Source organism: Podarcis vaucheri, assembly GCF_965113315.1.
Source record: "Podarcis vaucheri genome assembly, chromosome: 10".
In the NCBI taxonomy this organism is placed as follows: Eukaryota; Metazoa; Chordata; class Lepidosauria; order Squamata; family Lacertidae; genus Podarcis; species Podarcis vaucheri.
In genome coordinates this window covers 12392478-12414604 of record NC_138748.1, presented here as the reverse complement: position 1 = coordinate 12414604, position 22127 = coordinate 12392478, and positions in this window count along the sequence as shown.

Below are 22127 nucleotides of genomic sequence, written 5' to 3'. Positions count from 1 at the left end.
AGATTACGAGTCTACCACTCTTAACCACTACACCACACTACTGGCTCTTGGAGGGTCTGAGATCAGAGGGTTTGGAGTCTGTGATTAAGTGTGATGGCAGCAGCTATATCTGTTTCACTGCGTGTCTGCTTTATTCATGTAATAACTACCTTATTCATGTACATAACAGGGTATGGGGTTAGAATTCAAAAGGGGTGGGTGAGGAAAGCTTAACCCTGTCTTCCCCTTCTCTTTTTCTGTCCATATGCACCTGTCATTTCCAGTCAGGGGGCAGGGAATAGAATTCCTGGGACTGTCAGCTGTTGCTTGTCCTTCAAATACTTTGACCTTCTCCAAAAGCATAGAACTTTTGAATGGATTCAGCTCAACACATTTCGACTGGCTGTGAGCAATCAAGTCATGTACATGGGTGTGCGAATCAGCCCTAAGCAGAACTGAAATGAAGAGCTGAATTATCTTTCTTACGCACACCAATGGGATCTTTTCTCGGTGCCCGAAGCCAGAACAATGCAAACTGTATCTTCACATTTTCCAATGTGTAATAGGATGCAAAAGTTATACCAACTGCGCAAGGTGTTTAAAACAGAAACACAATTTGAGCAATTGCTATCTAATTACAAAACATGTTATGCTGCTAATTAACAAAAGAAAACAAATGCTGAAATGTATAAAATTACACCTTTTAAATTACTGCCTGAGATGAAAGCACAGGTTACATTGGTAGTACCGTAAGGTAGCACAACTCATTCTCCCTCCCCCACCCTGATCTATAAATTGGGGTTCAAATGCAGCCTTCAGTTTGGCCCTTGAGACAATGCTCCTCTCATAGGCATTCCTCGTTGAATGCTTTTTCTTGGCTGGAATGCGCACATGAACTGTGATTATGACTCTTAACAGCCCGGAAGGCGTATGTCCCTGACTTGAATGCAATCTATTGTACAAAGGTAAGAGCCACATCCATTTGCTCTTTATAGAGAGAAACGACAAGGCTGTTTTGCATCTGGCATTCCCTGTGGCCAGCAAGCCAACCACTCTCTTACATTTTATGATTACATTAACAACCCATTTTTCTTTGAGTTTTCCTATGTGTCCATAGCAAACCTAACTGCTTGGCTCATGTTGCAATCGCCATTTGAGCACTGCCATGCTAACTATGCGAAGCTTTTGTATCCATTCCCTATTTGAGTGGTCATTTGATGTCCTATTTCACGGGAGCGAATGATTGTGAATGTCTAAATTAAACATCCTTGCTGCTGACAAACTTAAAAGTGATGAACTTAAAGTACAAGCATGCAACTTGTTTGACTAGTACCAATAAACCGAAGGAATACAATGCGACCCTTTGTTTGAGTTATAACATTAATAGCAGCAGACAAGCAACTCACAATATTAATTCAATGACTAATGCAATGACGTTTTTGTTTTTCTAGGTTTCCTCCCCGTATGTTTCTTTGCCACAGAAGACACAGCAGTGTCATGGATGTGCTCTGCATACTAAGATTTCTCACTCTCCAAATGTCAAAGTTACATATGAACCTTCCTCTAACCTTCGCTAGGAAGGCTGGCTTTCATTGCTATACTTCCTACAGTTCCAGAAAACTAACTTTCAAGGAGTTCTGTTGTGTCATTCAGGCATATTTTCCATTCATACCTAGATATACACATTGTTATGTTTAAGTTAGGGTCCATTTTTATATTTTTTAAAAATATCTTTTGATTTTTTAAAAAATTGCAAAAGAGAAGAAGCTATCTTTGACCATAGGTGGCAAGTCAAGGGTGAGGAACCCATGGTCCTTCATATATTTTTGGATTTGAATTCCCATCATCCTTGACTGTTGGTCATGCTGGCTGTGAAAGGATGGATGGATGGATGGATGGATGATGATGATACCTTGCCCACATGGCTGGCTTTCCCCAGCTACTCTGTGTGGCTTACAGCACATATAAAAACATCAAACATTAAAGATGGACACCAGCAACACCTAGAGGGCCACAGGTTCCTCAACCTTGTAGCAAGTAATAAGGAAACACAGTTGACTGGTAGCTTTCCATGGTATCGATACTTGCATTTGGTAAGCTGGTTGTCATTAACATGCTGCCAAGTGGTGAGTAAATATCCTCTCTTTATATTTTTCCTGGATTTCTAGGTAAAGGAACCCATGACAGTTAAGTCCAGTCATGAACAACTCTGGGGTTGCAGTGCCCATCTCACTTTACAGGCCAAGGGAGCCGGCTTTTGTCCACTCCGCAGACAGTTTTTCTAGGTCATGTGGCCAGCATTACTAAACCCCTTCCGGTGCAGCGGAACACTGACACCAGAGCAATGCACAGAAACACCATTTACCTTCCCGCCAGAGTGGTACCTATTTATCTACTTGCACTTTTTGGTGTGCTTTCGAATTGCTAGGTTGGCAGGAGCTGGGACCAAGCAACAGGAGCTCACCCCATTGTGGGGGTTCAAACCACCGACCTTTTGATCGGCAAGCCCAAGGCTCAGTGGTTTAGACCAAAGCACCACCCGCGTCCCTTCCTAGATTTCTAAACAGGTACAAAAATGTGGTAAGGCTTTCCTCCCTAATTGGGAAGCAGGGTGCAGTTTACCAGCTTACACACACTGCGGCAAATTGCCGCTTGACATTGGTTTGCATGGCCTTCTGAAAGATCTGCAATGCAGAAATGCAATGCAGCTCCAACGGAAGGGAATTCCATAGCTGTGGGGCCATCACAGAGAAGGCCCTCTTCTTCATGCACACCCATCTTACTGACTAAGGAGGTGGGCACACCAGGAAAACAATCAAAGCAGTACTTAAAGTGTGGGCACAGTGTTTCCCAAACGTGGGTCTCCAGCTGTTTTGGGACTACAACTCCCATCATCCCTAATTAGCAAGACCAGTAGGCAGGGGTGATGGGAATTATAGTCCCAAAACAGCTGGAGACCCACATTTGGGAAACACTGGTGTAGACTGTGCAATAAGTATTTGGGGCCCAAACTGTTAAGGACTTTAAAAGTCAAACCAGATCTTTAAATCAGTCGCCACTGCAACTGAGATAATAATGGTGTTACAGAAGCAGATTGCCTCACTCCCAGTAGGACTCTGCAGCTGTGTCCTGGACCAGTTTCTGAATGATTTTTCAAGGTAGCCCCACACAGAGCACATAACAGTAGTCTAGTCTGGACATGACAAGAGCATGAATCACTTTGGCAATATCGGCCGTGTGCAACCTCTGGCATAAGTCATCTACCAGAACTGGGCATGAACCCAAACAGGAATGGATCTTGTAGTTTTTGTGTGGTGAGAATACATCCATTTTCTCCCACATTTTTGTAGCAATTTCCCTCTTATCTGCTCCTGCTAATTGGTTGTGTCCTGGGCAAGTGGCAGTCTCAGTACTAAAGACCACCAAGATATCTGAGTAAAACACACTGATTCCTAGGAATCTGAAGACATCACAGCTGCAACCCTGCACACATGAGAGAGTCAGCCCCTATTTAGCACAACGAGACTTGCTGCAAACTTGCAGAGGTTTGCACCGTACATCTTTAAAATCAATGTTTCTTTGCAGTCACAATGGGCAAACTTTATTTAAATAAAAAACAAGATTCTTAGAAATCCAATAGCATCATCCGATTCATAACAAAAAGCAGGTATGCATGTTTAGTAGTACAACTACCCACACATATTTATGACCCTTTCCTTAAATTTGGGCATTATGCTCACACTGCCTTTAGGTATCACCCCCCTCTTACATTTGCCTGCATATTTCTTTATCTTAGCATTTCATCAAGCAACGCCTGCCAAGAAAACCACATGTTCCCATTTCTGTTAACCCGAGTGTTCCTTGTTGCTGAAATCGCTCATTTGCTCTTGTAAGTTATATGAAGCAGAGACCTGGGCTCCTGTTTGCCTACTATCTTCTATGGATGGGATGCTTGGATGGAAATATTGTACTTCAGAGGTACTATTAATATTAAAAGCAGCGCCTTAAGAGCTGCTGCCATTTCTAAAATTAAAATTGTATTGATATTTCAGGCACCACATGCTTAAAAAACTGAAAAGGAGCATTCTGGCAAGAATAAAAGAATGAAAATAATAATAGCAGCATTCATTACTGTATATCTCCAGTCTCAGTCTCCACTCACAAGGGTAAGATCATTTAACGTACTCGACCACGCATTAGCAAAATAAATATAAGCCCTTACTTTGTTTTGTCCACTTAGCATGTTAAGTAGACACCGACCGTTTGTGTTGTTTAACACCTGCATAAATAGGAAAGAACAAATTTTGTTCATATTTTTATTCTGAGGACCTTGATTTTTCTGTATCTGATTCCACCCACCCACGCCGATCCGTTAGAATTTCTGTCTTGCATTTCCCAATATCTCTTTGCTATTTTTTCATATGCAGTAGTTTCTTTTTTAAAAAAATTAGTAACCAATTTTCACATAACAATTTAACAATCCTCTTAATCAGTTACATTATTTTCCTCCTTCCCCCCAACCCTCCCTCCCCACACAACAAAGACTTTCCTCAGCTCCCCCCTTCTTTCTTTACATATATTGTTTTCTGCATGTTGTAAAATTGTACATATCCTTACTTTATCTATCACATGTTCAACTAATATGTTTGTGAATGTTTATTCAAATCCTGCCAAATAGTCCAATTTATTTTGTTGTCTTTTTAGATAGTTTGTAAAAAGTTCCCATTCTTCCTTGAAGTCACAGTTGTCCTTTTCACGCAGTTTATGTGTCAATTTGGCCAGTTCCGCATAGCTCATCAATTTTTTCTTGCCACAGTTCTTTCGTTGGGATTTCCTCGTTCTTCCATCCTTGTGCTAACAAGACTCTTGCCTCTGTTGTAGCATACGTAAATAAGTTATTTAATTTTCTTGGCAAGTCTTGTCCTACAATCCCTAACAAAAATGCTTCTGGTTTTTTTACAAATGTCAATTTAAACATTTTTTTCCAATTCATTATATATCATTCCCCAAATTTTTAAAACTTCTCTACATTCCCACCACATATGATAAAAATTCCCTTCTTTTTATTTACATTTCCAACATGTGTTTGACCCGGGTGTATACATTTTTGCTGTCTGTACTGGTGTTATATACCATCTATACATCATTTTCATATAATTTTCTTTCAAAAAGAGAACAGTCTGTAATTTTTAAATCTATTTTCCCAGTCCTCAAATTGTATATTATGCCCTATATCTTGTGCCCATATGCAGTCATTTCAATTTGTATTCCCCCCCCCCCACAATAGTTAGGTGATGCTAATCATGTCAGGAGAGATCAATGAAACATGCTATATTCTTGAACTTACACTGCCCAGCCAATAATGAGATATATGGTGTTTTCATGTGTTGCATTGATTTTCTCCCCAGCTCCATCACCGAGGTAAAGAGGTATCTCCAGGTTCTGTCCTTTAACCATTGAGAAATCAAGACAAGGTCTAGTTTCACTTTGTAACATGAATTCTGCAAGACTTTGAAACATACCAAGTTGGTGTAGATTGGGGTGAGGAGACCATCAAGCATAGCCAATGATCAGGGATGTCCAATGGACATTGTAGTCCAAAACAATTGGAGGGCATCTGGTTGAAGGAGGTTGAAAATGCTTGTTTTGCTTCTGAAATGTTTACACTGAGATATAAACTTCACTCCAGACTTGAAAAATCTCAGCTTTGTTTTAACTTGGATTTAAATGGATGCCTTTTTGGTATTCCTCACAGTTCGTTATGAGTAAACAAATGGTCTAATGTAGCTCAACTGAATGTCAATGAAGCTAACTCATATATTTTTTTTAACAAGAGAGAATTTGGGCTGTGTAAGAGTCCAATGACTGTGGGATTTCTGTTCCCCCACCAAGGTTTCTCGTCTTATCTCTCTCAAACCACCTTTAGAGTTTTGTCTGATTACACATTTATTTGAAGATTCTTTTGAGGGTTGTTGGTTGTGTTTTTGTTGTTTTTTGACATTTAATGAATAAACAGTTTGTTGAATGGTAACAAGGGAACAACCCAGGAATATTATTGTGGGAACAAACAGAACTGGTCACTGAAAGTAATGATCATGGGGAATGCTCTAATGAAAGTTCGGCTGGGGGGGAGTCTCGTTGTGATAAGACCTAATGCATTACAATAAATTGCTGTTTCTTGCCAATAGTTCTATTCTAATTTAAAGATCCTAAGCCCTTTCAAGTGAGGAATAATTTGATCTGTATGCTATTTTCATCTTGGCGCTCTCTTTTGAAAAGAGACAAATTGTTATAAATTATATGTAGTGTTGCACTCGTTTGATTGATTGCTGAGGAAATCAAGCTATTTCACTTAGATGTTTTTTGTGGATTGAACCGTACTCCCAGAAATAAGACAAACACTTCACACTGAGCCTTTCAATTCCTGTTGCTTTGTCTGGAGTCTACTGGGATTATTATTTTTTAATCATCCTGCCACCCCCATTTCTCCACAGGATACCCTCATTTTATTTTGCAGGTCTGCCAATGAACAGAAGTAGTGTTGAAATGCTAATAATATATATTCCAGAGTTTAATTTACCTACAGGAAAGCAGATTATCATGGGCAGATTTGATAAGCAAGCAGGTATTTAAGATTTAATAGATCTGGAACCATCTGAAATGGTTGATTATATTGGGCAATTTATTACCTCTGCCCTGGTGTATTATAGCAAGCAGAATATATATTTTAAGTAATATGTGTATTGTATTTTTTTAAAAAAAATCTAGGCTGTGATGTTATTGGCAGAGTTGATATGCAAAAAAGGAAGGAAAGATGTGATGATCAAAAAGGAAGGATCAGGAAAAGGATAACAAGGAATGGGAACTAGACTGTCTTGAACCCATGAAAGAACCTCCACAGTACCACAAGAACATTATAAAACAAACTAAAATTGAGGTGTTGGTCCCACAAAGGTGGTAGTCCAGGGAATTAGTGGGATCCAGCAGCAATGAAACAATGTGATGTTTTCAGTAAAAGAGTTCTCCATGCGATATAAATTGTTATTTCTGGCTGAATTGTGTCCAAGCAGAAATAAAACAGAGGCACACAAACAAACTAATCTGCCTTCTATCAATAAGATAAGCATGCCAAAGTTGCAGTATCTGAAAACTAAGGATGTTGTGGTGAGCTTCTTACAGCATTGTAAAAATAAATCAAAATTATATTATAGTTTACAACTTTCAATTACATTACAATACCATCTTTGAAATATGTCATCAAGGGGTTGTTCTGTTGTGAATGCATATTATCGATCTAACTAATTCCAGAGCGACTTTCAGAATTTATCAGAAGAGACACAGTCCTTAACAAAATCTAGTCAATAGTGATAATGCTGCCTTTGTACGGACCATTTGTTTCCTCAACATATAACAAAATACCAAAACAATTACAACGGGGAGCGGATAAGCATGTTGTATAATATAACTGTCAGACAGCTTGTGTTCTGCTTAAAAAACAAACTATTTCACAGAAAAGCTCTTTATGCAGCTTAAATGTTTGCCATTTCAAAAGCAAGTTTGACAAAAGAACTCTGCTGGAGGAAAATACTCAAAATATGAAGATCAGTCCAAATGTCTGGTGATAGTAGAGGCTGTGTACATGGCATTTATGAAGGCTTCTGGCAGAGTCTAAGCATTGTGCAGAACTTATGAAAGTGCAAGTTCCACAGAATGAAGTGATTGAATGGGCATGTAAGGGGTTAAGGTGATCCATTAAATAAGCTGGTCCCAGGCTGTTTAGGGATTTATATATCAATAGTCATATTTTGACCTTGGCTTGGTAACAAATTTCCATCCAGTGCAGATCTTGGAGTACTGGGGTAATATGCCGATGGACTCACACTCATGTCAGGAATCATGCTACATCATCATGATGATGATGATGATGATGATGATGATATGTAGCCCATCTGACTAGGATGCCCTGGCCACTCTGGGCGGCTCCCAACAAAATATTAAAATCACAATAAAACATCAACCATTAAAAACTTTCCTGAACAGGCTGCCTTCAGGTGTCTTCTAAAAGTCAAATAGTTGTTATCTGTTTGACAACTGAAGGGAGGACGTTCCACAGGGTGGGTGCCACCACCAAAAAGGCCCTCTGCCTGGTGCCCTGTAATTTCACTTCTCACACTGAGGGAACCACCAGATGGCTCTTGGAGCTGGATCTCAATGTCTGGGCTGAACGATGGGGGTGGAGACTCTCCTTCAGGTATACAAGGCCAAGGCCATTTAGAGCTTTAAAGGTTAACACCAACACTTGGAATTGTGCTAAGAAATGTACTGGGAGCCTTTAGAACTGATGTTATATGGTTCCAGCGGCTGCTCCCAATCACCTGTCTAGCTGCTACACTCTGGATTAGTTCTCATTTCCAAGACTCCTTCAGAGTTAGCCCCACATAAAGTGCATTGCAGTAGTCCAAGTGGGAGATAAGCAGAGCATGCACCACTCTGGCGAGACTGTGTGCAGGCAGGTAGGGTTTCAGCCGGTGTACCAGATGGAGCTGGTAGACAGTCACCCTGGACACAGAATTAATCTGTGCCTCCATGGACAGCTGTGAGTCCAAAATAACCCATAGGATATGCACCTGATCCTTTACCCCATTCAGGACCAGGGAGTCTCTCACACTTGCCTGCCTTCTGTTCCTCAGAAGTATCTGGATCAGTCACAAGGGAAGCCCCACAAAGAGTGTATTGAAGGGATCCTGTCTTGAAGTTAGGGTGACCCTGGTTTCTACCAGCAGAAAAAGCCCCCCCCCTTAACTTTTAAAGGGAGAAACATACTTTAAGAAGATAAATGGATTCAGATAATAACGTTGGACTTGACTGAATTCCGCCTCCCCTTCTCTTAAATTAGATTTTCCTTAGCATAGATCCCGTATGTCATTATTACAGCAAAGTAACGTATTAATTATGCAATTACTGTGTTTCAGAATACTCTTTTATCTGCATTTTCTTCACGCAAAACGCGTCCCGTCAATTAAATGAAACAAAAGGAGAGAGAAAAGATAATAACCCCGGTGTTTCATTCTTGACCTACAGAGATTAAATATTGCCTGTGTCATTTCCCTAACCCTTTCCATTAATACATATATACAGTGAATGGATCTCTATGAAATATTTCTCTAGAGAATACAACTCACTCGCCTTCAGCTGTTAAATATGACACTTTTGTGTGGCATGTGCTTTTCTTGATGGAAAGAACAGGGTAGGTTAAGAATAGATTCTCTTTCCTTCAAACCTCAGATGGGAGAAAGTGGAGCCATTAGCTACCATTTGGAACAATTTTCTGTCCTTGTGTGTTCTGAGAGGATGTGTAATTCTGTGAAATCATGGGCTTAACTTCTTCTGTCAACATTCAGGATCTGAAAAACCAGGACCAAAAACACTGAAGGAGATAAGATAGAGCATTTTTCTCCTCGTGAGGAACTGGATCTATAGTTTCTCTCTTCAGCCAAGCTAACTCTCTGCAGGTTTAAAAACATTTGCGTGTCGGGGTCCCCAAGCCACCCCTCGAAATAATTCACAATTCACACATAATTTTTGTTTAAGGTTTTTGGCATAATTTTGGCCACTGCTTTATTAAAATACATATCTTCTGAGTGGTTGCTTAGGCATTGGTTAAGACTATCTGTCCCCCCGCCTGGGACAGAACTGACTTCCAAACTCCCTCAGAAGCCAGTGAAGGGAAAACAATATTGGGGAGCAATGGAGCTGAGTCACAGGCTCTCACTGCTCACCCACATGCTCCCTAAGGCTTGCCGGCCCTAGCCCCATTTCAGGGATTTGGACGAAATCGTGGCAAGCCCCTAGATTCCTTTAACGGAATTCCCTTCCACACCACCATTGGAGGGGCAGGCCTAGCCTATCATTACCCCTCCTCCAACCAATTTTTATAACCAATGCCTAACAGCAACCTTACAAGTTGTGACAAATTGCAAAAACCAAATGGCACCAGCCAATCAGCCAAATGGACAAAATTATTACTAGGCCCCTGCCCCAATGGCAGATGACCCCATGACAGGCATAGCAAGGTCAACCGGAACTGAGGGCGGGCGGGCAGGCGGGTGATCTGATGCTCTCAGCGAAAGAGAACGCAAAAGCTGAGTGCCCCAATATTTAAAGCCTTTGGTCCCACCCACCACATTGCAACATGCAATTTGCCCCAGCAACCCGGCCATCCAATCGTTGCCCCAGGCCAGCTCACTTACCTGCCTGGCAACAGAGGGTTGGCTTGGCAGACCCCACCGCAACACGTGCTCTCATTTCAAGGAGAACACGCTTTCCATGAGTTTCACAGGAAAAACAATTTTAAATGTACACTTTTATGCCCATGATAGTTTGCTAGCATTTTTCTTCAATTTGTAAGAGATAAGTTTACCTCCACTGGAGGGCCTGGAGTTCTATCGTTAATAAAGTACATTTTATGTCAATCTTAGGGAAACTCATTTTTGTTCAGAAGCAGGAAAAAAGGGAAAGCACTTATGCTTTTCTCAAGGCCCAGTAAAATGTTGAGAAGAGCAATGCTTGTTCTCAGCTCCAGTAAATAAAAACAGAGAGACAAGAAATGTATCTCCCAAATCAGCAGGAGAAGTCGATTTTCTGACAGTTTCATAAACTGTTGGATGGCATTTAAATATTGAGAACCGTAAGGCCCAGACTCACATGCTGTGAAGTCTTCATAACGTTAAATGCTAATATCCATAAAAAGACAACAGCGTCAACCATTTATGAATTGCTATTCATAAGTCCTTTCGCTCAACCATTATTGCTGCTTTCATGTTCAAAACCTGAGAATGTTTTGATTTCTGCATTTCATTTTATCTCCACAAAGCATTTTGATTTCACTTGTCCCACTTTCTGACTTGCATTAAACAGTGACAAAAGTCTAAAGGCTTAGTTTAGAATTTGCTAGGTAGATTAAAAAATATATGGGAGGGAATGCAAGGATAGGTTATTTTTCTGTTCTTTTGTAATGCAGCACAGCTTACCTAATGCTTGTTAAATAGGTGTGTTATGGGTTTCTTTTAAACCCCTGCATCTTCGAAACAGAAAATCATGAATATACTTAGCTTTCTAATGAAACTATCTGCAAATACACACATACATACAAGCTTTTTGCTATCTTATAATGTGTCCCAGATAGCTCATACTAGGAAGAGGGAGTAACTGCTGTCCTTCTGCAAAATAAATAAATAAATAACAAACATTAAACACTAACAACTTCCCTATACAATGGAAAGGATATGGTTGTTTACAATGAACATTGATACTCTGGTTGCATCTATCCACTGGTGAATTCAGAGCATGGATAGGCAAACTAAGGCCCGGGGGTCGGATCCGGCCCAATTGCCTTCTAAATCTGGTCCATGGACGGTCCGGGAATCAGCGGTCTGGGAATTATTTAAAATGTATCTCTGGGTTATTTGTGGGACCTGCCTGGTGTTTTTACATGAGTAGAATGTGTGCTTTCATTTAAAATGCATCTCTGGGTTATCTGTGGCGCATAGGAATTTGTTCTTTCCCCAAAAAAATATAGTCCAGCCCCCCACCAGGTCTGAGGGACAGTGGACTGGTCCCCTGCTGAAAAAGTTTGATGACCCCTGATTTAGAGCAATATATTGTGATGAGTTTGCAAACCAGTATGGCAGGATGAACAAAATATTCACAAAAGTGCTGAGGCATCTGATCAAGGCTTGTATTTTAAAATGAGCTTAAAGATATATTTGCAAATGTTTGTATGTTTCATGCCAGGCAGAAAAGCAGCTGGCTAAGTACTTTGGCAGTTGTTTATCCTCCTGAACAGGGCCCCCCTGATTTATAGCAGTAACAGCAGACAAGTTTCTCAAAGTTGTAAAAGGGAATTACAGGCTGGGAGCAAAGGTTACAATGACCCTACATATTACAGAATACAATCAAGCTGCAAAAACACTAATTAAGAGTTGGTAAATAGTAAGATTTATTGTTTGACAGAAAATAATACCATGAGCCATTTGTTTTAGCCATTTGTTTTGGAATGCAGGGGCAGCAGGGGCAACAGGGGCAAAAGGTGATCTGGTAATTAAGGTGCCTTGTCGAGGCAAATGTAAGCTATATGGCTACTTGTCTGCCATTTATGGATAGAAGGAAATATAGCTCTTTGTCTCCCATAAAAGGTAATAGGAAATGGGTGTATCTTTTATGATTGGTTCTAGCAAACAGCCAATAGGAATTTCAACCAGGCTGATTGGACAGAGGCAGCCAAAGGAGGAGCAAGGGGGCTGGGCTGAGGAAATATAGGTGCTGGCCATCAGGGCTGGAGGGGGCAGAGCTTTGGTAACCATATACCACTGTGCCTACCATTTATTTGTCTGACAAATAAATTATTATTTTAATTTCTCTATTGCTGCGTTGAATATTTCATTCCAGCTAAGCGTTAACCACAAGCAGGGTGCTACAGTGCCACTCCTTCAAAACAGTCAGGTATTTTGTGTTTTACTGATTGTGTTATATAATTTTGTAGGCTGTATGTGACGGCATGGATAATGAATATTTAAATAAATAAAAACAAATAGGTATTCTGTGCTAATTTATTGGTATCACAGACTTTTGTGGGGCTAATTTCATTCAGCAAGATCATAACTGTAAGACCGCACACTATCTATGGCATGGTTCCATTTTTTTTAAAAAAAGTAAAGTAAAGGTAAAGGGACCCCTGAGCATTAGGTCCAGGCGCGGACAACTCTTGGGTTGCGCGCTCATCTCGCTCTATAGGCCGAGGGAGCCGGCGTTTGTCAGCAGACAGCTTCTGGGTCATGTAGCCAGCATGACCAAGCCGATTCTGGCGAACCAGAGAAGCACACGGAAACACCGTTTACCTTCCCGCTGGAACAGTACCTATTTATCTACTTGCACTTTGACATGTTTTCGAACTGCTAGGTTGGCAGGAGCAGGGACCGAGCAACGGGAGCTCACTCCGTCGCAGGGATTTGAACTGCCGACCTTCTGATCGGCAAGTCCTAGGCTCTGTGGTTTAACCCACAGCACCACCCGCGTCTCTTAAAGAAAGTATTATCAGCTTAATTGCTTTGTAGGTGATAATCACATCAAGTTAAGAACCAAAGCCTGCGAAATGTCTTTGTTTGGCACCAGGCTCCTTGGGGAAAGCATTCCATAATGAAAGCTCCACCATTAGATGGTCCCATTCTCTCATTGCCACTTTCTACACCTCCATTGGAGGGGCTCTATTAACCATTTTAGAGTCTGGGTAGGTACATCGTGTGGGAATGTCCAGGGAGGCAGGAGAGGATATATTGTTTATTAATATACTTCCTAATTTGCACTGGCAAGTTCCTTTACTTAGCAGAGTTTCATATTCCCCTTTTAAACACACAGCAGGCAGCTGGTTGCAGGCTTGTGTAAGCCTCTCACTATTAGGTTCCTGGTAAGTTCCCTTATATCCCACTTAAAAGAATAAACATGCCACAAACTTGTGTAAAGTATATAAAAGAAGTTTACTCACATTCAGTTCACAGTTGGATTCCTGAAGACAGACCTAGTTACAAAGTACAGTGGTACCTTGGGTTAAGTACTTAATTCATTCCGGAGGTCTGTTCTTAACCTGAAATTGTTCTTAACCTGAATCACCACTTTAGCTAATGGGGCCTCCCGCTGCTGCTGCGCCGCCGGAGCACAATTTCTGGTCTCATCCTGAAGCAAAGTTCTTAACCCGAGGTACTATTTCTGGTTTAGCGGAGTCTGTAACCTGAAGCGTATGTAAACTGAAGTGTATGTAACCCAAGGTACCACTGTATATACATGTGGATCTATCCCATATGGTGATAATCCCAGTGTCATCTGTTGGCTGGAAGCATCTCTAGCTAAAAAAGCTGCTCCAACGATGGAGGAAGTCAAAGAGAGAGAGAACAGGAGAACAGTATGGATCTAGAACAGTGGTTTGCAGAAGGGCATAGTTCAGAGGCTGCAGAGGGGAGAAGCTGGGAAATCTTGGAAGAGGAACAGCAGAAAGAAGAAGCACCAGGGGAGAGACAGCTGACCGACTCAGTGTCCTTGGAAAACAATTCTGACACACACACCCCAGGACCATCGTGAATAGTAGAACGAAGAGCCTAGAGGCAGAAAGCTCAGATTAGCTCGTACAGGAGTGATGTAGAATAGGGGAGACGAAAGGGAGATGGGACTTTACTTGGAGCAATGCCATTATTAGGGAAGGCTGCAGCCTTCGTCGCTCTCTGTGAATTATTGAATAAATTGCTTGGTAAGAACTTTGATCGTTTCTCTGATTCTTGGCTGCCATCGTGGGAGAGATCTGATTCCCCAAAGCCTGACAGTATGGTTCATTTAGAGGTCAGGACCCTGGCAATGGCAAACAATTGTCACACCATTCTGACTATGTTTTCCAATACTATGGCAGTTGGGGTTGTCTACAAGCCGTTCAGTTGCACACTGGAAAGTGAGGGGGAAGCACGCTAAAAATGATTGATAAATGGGAACGCAAATAAGCACTACACAAGCAAATCAGGGTGAACGCTCATTGTCATATAATCTCCTAGGAAACAAACCAGAACAAAGGCTCAGCAAAGTCTGGATCTAGCTACCACATAAGCTTTGTGCAAGCAGATCATGGTCAATGCTCAATAAACAGTTCTTCTAGAGGAGTTCTGGATGACTTTGCTTTGTTCCCCGCCTCTAATATATCATTAACAACTTGGAGGCAAAGTTATAGTACGAGTACTTCAGCTCAGTTGTGAATTGTACTTTACCAAGCTCCCTCACTAAATTCAGGTCAGCCACTTTGCATTAGGGATTGCAATCCACAAAGCATGCTCCAAAAAGAGATTGAATCAAGCAATGGAAAACTCCCACTGACATTTAGTGACCCAATTTTCCAAACTTTCAGCCATTTGAGACTTAAGCACAGAAAGTCCGTTCTGTAGGACTCACTATACTTTCTAGAGAGGTAGCTCTGTTCATCTTTTACTGCAAAAACAACAGTCTTCTGAGAAATAATAATAACATGCATGTGTTACTACCACAAGTCACTTTGTCATAATTATATTAACTTCATAAGTTTACATGGACTAAAGTCTATAGGAGAAGTACTAATTTTAATTTCTTAACCCTGGTTAAGGTATCATGCATCAACAACAAGCTTCTGCACTCCTTCCCCAACCATCTCTTCCACTGGCATGAAGAATCAATCCTCCTTCTTTTCCTTCTAGCTATGGTTTCATATTACACCCGCACCCACCCAAACCATGGTTAACTCAGACTATATTCCCACTTAACCAGGGTTTGAAAATCACCCCACGGCTTGGTTGCATGGCGATTCCTGCCCCCCCCCCGAGTTGGATTAAATAAAGACACAGGGCACCAGAATTTTAGGTTAATGGGCGAAAAATGGCCACAACTTTATTGGTTACAGGTAAGAGTGGTATTAGCTTTAGGCATTGGTCCTATCAGACTATCTGGCATAGAACCGGAAAGGGTTAACACCAACAGGGGGAGCCCCTGAGATGCACATCCCTAGGCGCTCCCCAAGGGGTCACCACTCGGGAGCACGCTTTAGGCCCTAGCCTCCATAGGTTTCGGACGAGGCAACGCCCCCCGGAACAGTGGCGTAGCATGGGTTGTCAGCACCCGGGGCAAGGCAAGTAATTTGCGCCCCCTAACCCGTGGATTTTAGCACCCGAGTGCGAGCGCCCCCCCCATGTTGCACCCGGTGCGGCTGGCACCCTTGGCACCCCCCACGCTACGCCACTGTTCCAACGTTCAGCTTCACTGGATGCCCACGAGTTATATTGTACAGAGAGAGGGATAAAAACTTTCCTCTCTGTCCACTCTCTCCTTGCCATGCCTTAGTTTTGCAGGCTTCTCTCCTGTCACCTCTTGCTTGCCTTTTCTCTAAACTAAAAACAAACCCAATGCTGCCGCCTTTCCTCAGGGCACCGGCTCCATCCCCTTGCTTAGATTCTCTCTACCAAAGCTGAAAGCAGCCTGAAGTTCCTCCTGATCATGAATGGGAAACAGCTGGCGAAGCCGGCGGCCTGCCAGGGAAGGGATCTCTTCCTAACCTGCTTCACGGAGCCCGTTCCTTGCAAGCGCTCCGTGTCCCTCGGATGGTGAGCGCCTTTGGAAACGCGGAGCAGGCGCTTGCCGGCGAGCAGCCCCCCCGCCCCTTCCCAAGCTAATCCTTTTAAAACCGAAAGCCCCTTAACCCGCTGGCGAGAAGCTTAGCCGGGCCTCGCCCGCCCACCAGCTTCCTCGCGGAGGTTTTTGGGGAGCGCAGGGCGCGGCGAGGCCCGGTGGCGCGTCGGGGTGCGGAGGCTGCCCGTGCCGGCCAGGCGTCGGTGGTGTCGTCGGCGCTGCTGCAGCGGCTGCTCCTCCTGCGAGCAGTGAGTGGAGCGCAGCCGCAGCGGCGGCAGGGGGCGCGCGCGCGCTAGGGCGCAAGGCTGGCGGTGGCTGCGGGGAGCCTGGCAGAGGAAGGAACTTGTCCCTTCCCTCTGGACTCGCGCCCCCCCCAGATGTTGTGCCTGGTGCGGCCGGCACCCTTGGCACCCCCCACGCTACGCCACTGCCCCGGAATCCTTTATCGGACTACCCTTAACATTTGGGGGAGGTGATGGCGCTCCTCCCCCCCGACTCATCTGCATAATAATACCCCTACCAATGCCTAACACAGCCAAAATCCCTGCACAGCCGACCTAGGAGGAAAACCTGAAAAGCAAGCCAGAACAGGAAAACCTAGGAGGAAAAACATGAAAAGCAAGCAAGAGCAGACAAAACCACAGCTGGAATGAGGGAAAGAAAGGGGAGATCTCAGGCTGTCATGTCCTTAAATGAACCTTAGCCCCGCCCCTGCAGCCAGCCGATTGGCTGGCCCAGGGGATGACACGGCCCGAGGATTCCCCAGGTCGCACGGGGCCGCAGCCAGCCCTGCGTGGCTGAAGGTGGGTGTGAGCCTGCAACCCCCCCCTCCTTATATCGGGAGTGGCTTTAAGAAAGAGATTTTCATTAAGCGATCAAACCCAAGTTTATGAAACCTGCTCTATTACACAAACAACCAGTAAGCTTCACGAAGGAGCAGCAACTCAAACCCAGAACTCCTTGATGGAACCTTTGACTGTTGAGCAGCAACTGAGGACAGAGGGGCCCCATGCCTTCTTGCAGGTGTTTCATGGGGGAAACAGAGACAGGTGCAATTTTCTGCAGCTTCATGCAAATAGCACATAGTTGCTGACTGGCCTGTTTCTAGCATGATGCAATCATTGGTCCATTCTAGAGATGGTGAGTAGCCACACAAATCATGGTGGACAGGATTAAGCTAATGAGCCTTGTCAGCAGAAGCTCAAGCAAGAACTTCTGCTGAAGCAAAGGGCCTTTTATCTTCTCTCCTTCCCCTGTGCCTCCCGCAATTGGCTAAGGTGATCAGCTGGACTCCTGGAACAACACATGAGGGGGAAGGAGAGGGCAGTTCAGACAACTGAACGATCTGCTTAGTGCTATGTTGAATTCCTCCCAGTGCTTCTCTTATCGCTCATACCTTTGATCCCACCAGATGATGTCCACCAATAAGAGTATGAAAGGGGTCAGCAAACTTTTTCAGCAGGGGGCCAGTCCACTGTCCCTCAGACCTTGTGGAGGGCTGGACTATATTTTGAAAAAGTAATGAACAAATTCCCATGCCCCACAAATAACCCAGAGATGCATTTTAAATAAAAGGACACATTCTACTAATGTAAAAACACAATGATTCCTGGACCATCAGCGGGCCGGATTTAGAAGGTGATTGGGCTGGATAATAATAACAATAATAAATTTTATTTATATCCTGCCCTCCCCAGCCGAAGCTGGGCTCAGGGCGGCTAACAACAATCAAAATAGTTCAACATTCTAAAACATTCATTATAAAATTAATTAAATCAAATTAAAATCAAATTAATGGCAACCATCAAGCAAAATTTTGTGCAGATTGCCAGAGGAGGGGGTCAGGCTGCGCCCTGACAAAAGGCCTGGTGGAACAGCTCTGTCTTGCAGGCCCTGCGGAAGGATGTCAGGTCCTGCAGGGCCCTAGTCTCTTGTGACAGAGCGTTCCACCAGATTGGAGTCGCGGCCAAGAAGGCCCTGGCTCTAGTTGAGGCCAGCCTAACCTCTCTGAGGCCTGGGATCTTTAGGGTGTTTTTATTTGCAGACCGTAAGTTTCTCTGTGGGACATACCAGGAGAGGCGGTCCCATAGGTACGAGGGTCCTAGGCCGTATAGGTTAAAGGTTAAGACCAGCACCTTAAACCTGATCCTGTACTCCACCGGGAGCCAGTGCAGCTGGTACAGCACCGGATGGATATGATCTCACAGCGAAGACCCCATAAGGAGTCTCGCTGCAGCATTCTGCACCCGCTGGAGTTTCTGGGTCAGTCTCAAGGGCAGCCCCACGTAGAGCGAGTTACAATAATCCAGTCTGGAGGTGACCGTCGCATGGATCACAGTGGCTAGGTCAGGGCGAGAGAGATAAGGAGCCAACTGCTTAGCTTGGCGGAGATGAAAAAATGCCGCCTTTGTTATAGCTGTAATCTGCGCCTCCATAGAGAGGGAGGTATCAAAGATTACACCCAAACTCTTCATGGACGATGCTGGCACTAATTGCACCCTCGCAAGAGACGGGAGTTGCCCCCTCGATCCCATATCGCTCCGTCCCAGCCAGAGGACCTCTGTCTTCGAAGGATTTAACTTCAACCGGCTCCCACGTAACCATCCAGCCACAGCTTCCAGGCATCTGGTCAGTGTATCTGGGGCCGAGTCAGGATGGCCATCCATCAACAGATAGAGTTGGGTGTCATCGGCATACTGATGGCAACCCAGCCCAAAACTCCGGACAAGCTGGGCGAGGGGGCGCATAAAGATGTTAAAAAGCATCGGGGAGAGAATCGCACCCTGAGGCACTCCACACACCAAGGAGTGGCGCGATGACAATTCCCCCCCAAGCTCCACCCTCTGTCCCCGACCGGAGAGAAACGAGCGCAGCCATTGAAGGACTGTGCCCTGGATCCCCACGTCGGCAAGTCCAGGAGTTCGTGATCGACCATGTCGAAGGCTGCTGACAGGTCTAGAAGAATCAGCAGCCCCGACCCGCCTCGATCCAGCTGCCTGCGGAGATCATCTGTTAGGGCGACCAGAGCCGTCTCGGTCCCATGACCAGCGCGGAAGCCGGACTGGAATGGATCAAGAGCAGATGTTTCATCCAGAAACCTACCAAGCTGTTCAGCAACTGCTCTCTCAATCACCTTACCCAGGAATGGAAGATTCGAAACCGGGCGGTAATTGGATAGATCTAAAGGATCTAATGATGTTTTCTTTAAGAGCGGACGCACCACTGCCTCCTTCAGTTCCCCTGGGAATATCCCAGTGCCAAGGGACAAATTGATGATATCACCCAGGGGGGCCCGCACCTCGTCTGGACACGCTCTAATCAGCCAGGACGGGCACGGGTCAAGAGGACAAGTGGTGGGCTTTCCAGCTCGGAGGAGTCTGTCCACATCGGCTGGGGATATCCGGTCAAAGTGGTCCAATACTGGACCCGAAGACAGTCGAGGGGCCTCCAGTTCCTTCATTGTATCCAAATTGGCAGGGAGGTCATGGCGGAGCAACAGGACCTTCTCCGCAAAAAAGCTCGCAAATGCCTCACAGCTGTGTGTCAAATTGTTATTTAAATTTGGCTGTCCTTCGAGGGACGTTAAAGACCTAATTATACTAAATAATTGCGCCGGGCGAGAGCTAGCGGAGGCAATGGAGGCCGAGAAGTAGGACTTCTTAGCAGCCTTCACTGCCATCTCGTAGGTTTTCATAAAAACCCTATAAGATGTTCTTGAAGCTCCGTCACGGGCACCCCGCCATACTCGCTCTAGCCGTCTGAGGTCCCGCTTCATTTTCCGAAGCTCCTCAGTAAACCAGGGAGCCCGGCTTCTGCGGGGTCGCAGAGGGCGCCTAGGTGCGATCTCATTGATGGCTGCCAGGAGCTGGATATTCCAGCCCTCAACAAGCTCAGTCAATGAGTCGCCAGGGGGAGCAAGGTCCCGCAAGGCCTGACGGAATCTATCAGGGTCCATCAGCCTCCGCAGGCGAGCCCAAATTGGCTCGCCACCTAAGCAGGGTGGGGGTGGAAAATCAATCCTGGCTTTCAGTGTGTAGTGATCAGACCATGGCACCTTCATCGAGGGAGACATGATCAAATCTATACCGGCGCCAAAGATCAAATCCAGCGTGTGGCCTGCTTGATGTGTGGGGCTCGAAACAAACTGGGAGAGCCCTAGTGTCGCCATGGAAGACACCAGGTCCAGAGCCTGTGAGGAGGGAGTGGCATCAGCATGGATGTTGAAGTCCCCCAGTACCAATAGGTTGGGGAACTCCAAGGCCCAGCCGGCCACCGCCTCCAGCAGGCCTGACAGGGTGGCTGCTGGTGCGCTAGGTGGCCGGTACACCAGCCAGACAGCCAAGCTCATCTCGGAGCCCCACACTAGGCCAACACATTCAATGCCGGGGATCGATGGCGATGGTAGAGCCCTGAAAGAACAGTCTTCTCGGATTAATAATGCCACCCCTCCCCCCCGGCCCACAGTCCGCGACTGGTGGAGGACGGAGAAACCCAGGGGCGCCATCTCTCGTAAGGTAACAGTTTCCCCTTCGCGCACCCAGGTCTCCGTCACACAAGCCAGGTCAACCCCCTGCGAGGTGAAGAAGTCTCGCAGGGTGGCGGTTTTTTTGCCTATAGACCTGGCATTGCACAACACCAGTGACGGAGGTGAGTAATCCTTGCTCACCCTACCTTCGTCCCTCGGGATGGGGCGCAGATTGGAAGGGGTACGAGCATATCCATATCTCGATCCCCTTTGCCTATGACATCTGCCCCCACCGCCATACCTCCCTCGCCCCACTACGGTAGCAATCCCAAGCCTCAAACCAACCTCCATTTACAGAATAGAGAACAAGTCAAATCAAAAACAATTGTACCAACACAACAAATCCCCACCCCACTCAATAGCCAACCCAAACCAAAATAAAACGGAACAAAATAGAAATACATCAATAAAAACCACCGTTCACGGTGGTACAACAAAGTAAAAAGTAAAAACCCCTATAAAACATTTTAAAATATATAAAAACATTTTAAACATTTGCCGTGGCAACACCAGTGTCCTTAAAGCAGTAGCGGTGGCGAGTGTGGGCCCCGTCCCCTAGGCCTGGAGGAGTGTGCCTACAGGAGGGAGCGGCCTTCCTCAACCCCCACGGTGAAGCCGCAGCAGTGGTGTCCCGGTGCCTCATGAGGCCTCTTAAGCTGTGGCGGTGGTGAGTCAGTCTGGGCCCCGCCCCCTGGGCCTGGTGGAATCAGCCTGAGGAGGGAGCGGCCTTCCCAACTCACAGTGCAGCAGCAGCAGATTCGGATTCGGCCCCCGGGCCTTAGTTTGCCTACCCATGGCGTATGGGGTCCCCGTTCAGTAGTGGCAATTGCTTAGCATCTTCTACCTCAGCAGCTGCTACTGACTATACCGCACTGACCCAATAATAGCTGGTGTTGGTGCTAATATTTTAACAATAATCTTACATTAAATGAGACCTGCAAACGGGGGAAAATGTTTTACATAGCATCCTATAATAAAATACCAGTAAAATACAGTGTATATAATCTCTGGACTTGTATCATATTTTACACGCTGGTACTTCGTTTCATTCCGAATTATTTCAAAATTATTTGTTTTTAATGGGCTATTCTCCTAGGGTCTTATTACAGTTCCTAGAGGCCACCCTCCCTGTTAAGTCCAAGAACAGAGAGCAAATGCAGTGCATGTACAAATCAGCTTAGAGCATGTATTTGGTTTCCAGATATGCTGAGGATGCAACACTAACCTTTCTAAGATTTTGTGTGAATTCCCACTACATCCTATTTGACAGGTTTGCCATCCCTGCTTTCCCATCTGACATTTGACAGAGCTATCCCCGGCTTCAGATCTTACTGAATACAGATCAGTGCTGCACTGTTTTTTTTTGGTGAGATTAATTTCTTTGCATGGCAGACGTTGTTCAGGTGTCTTTGTGTGGTGTCCTTGTGTGTTAGCACCA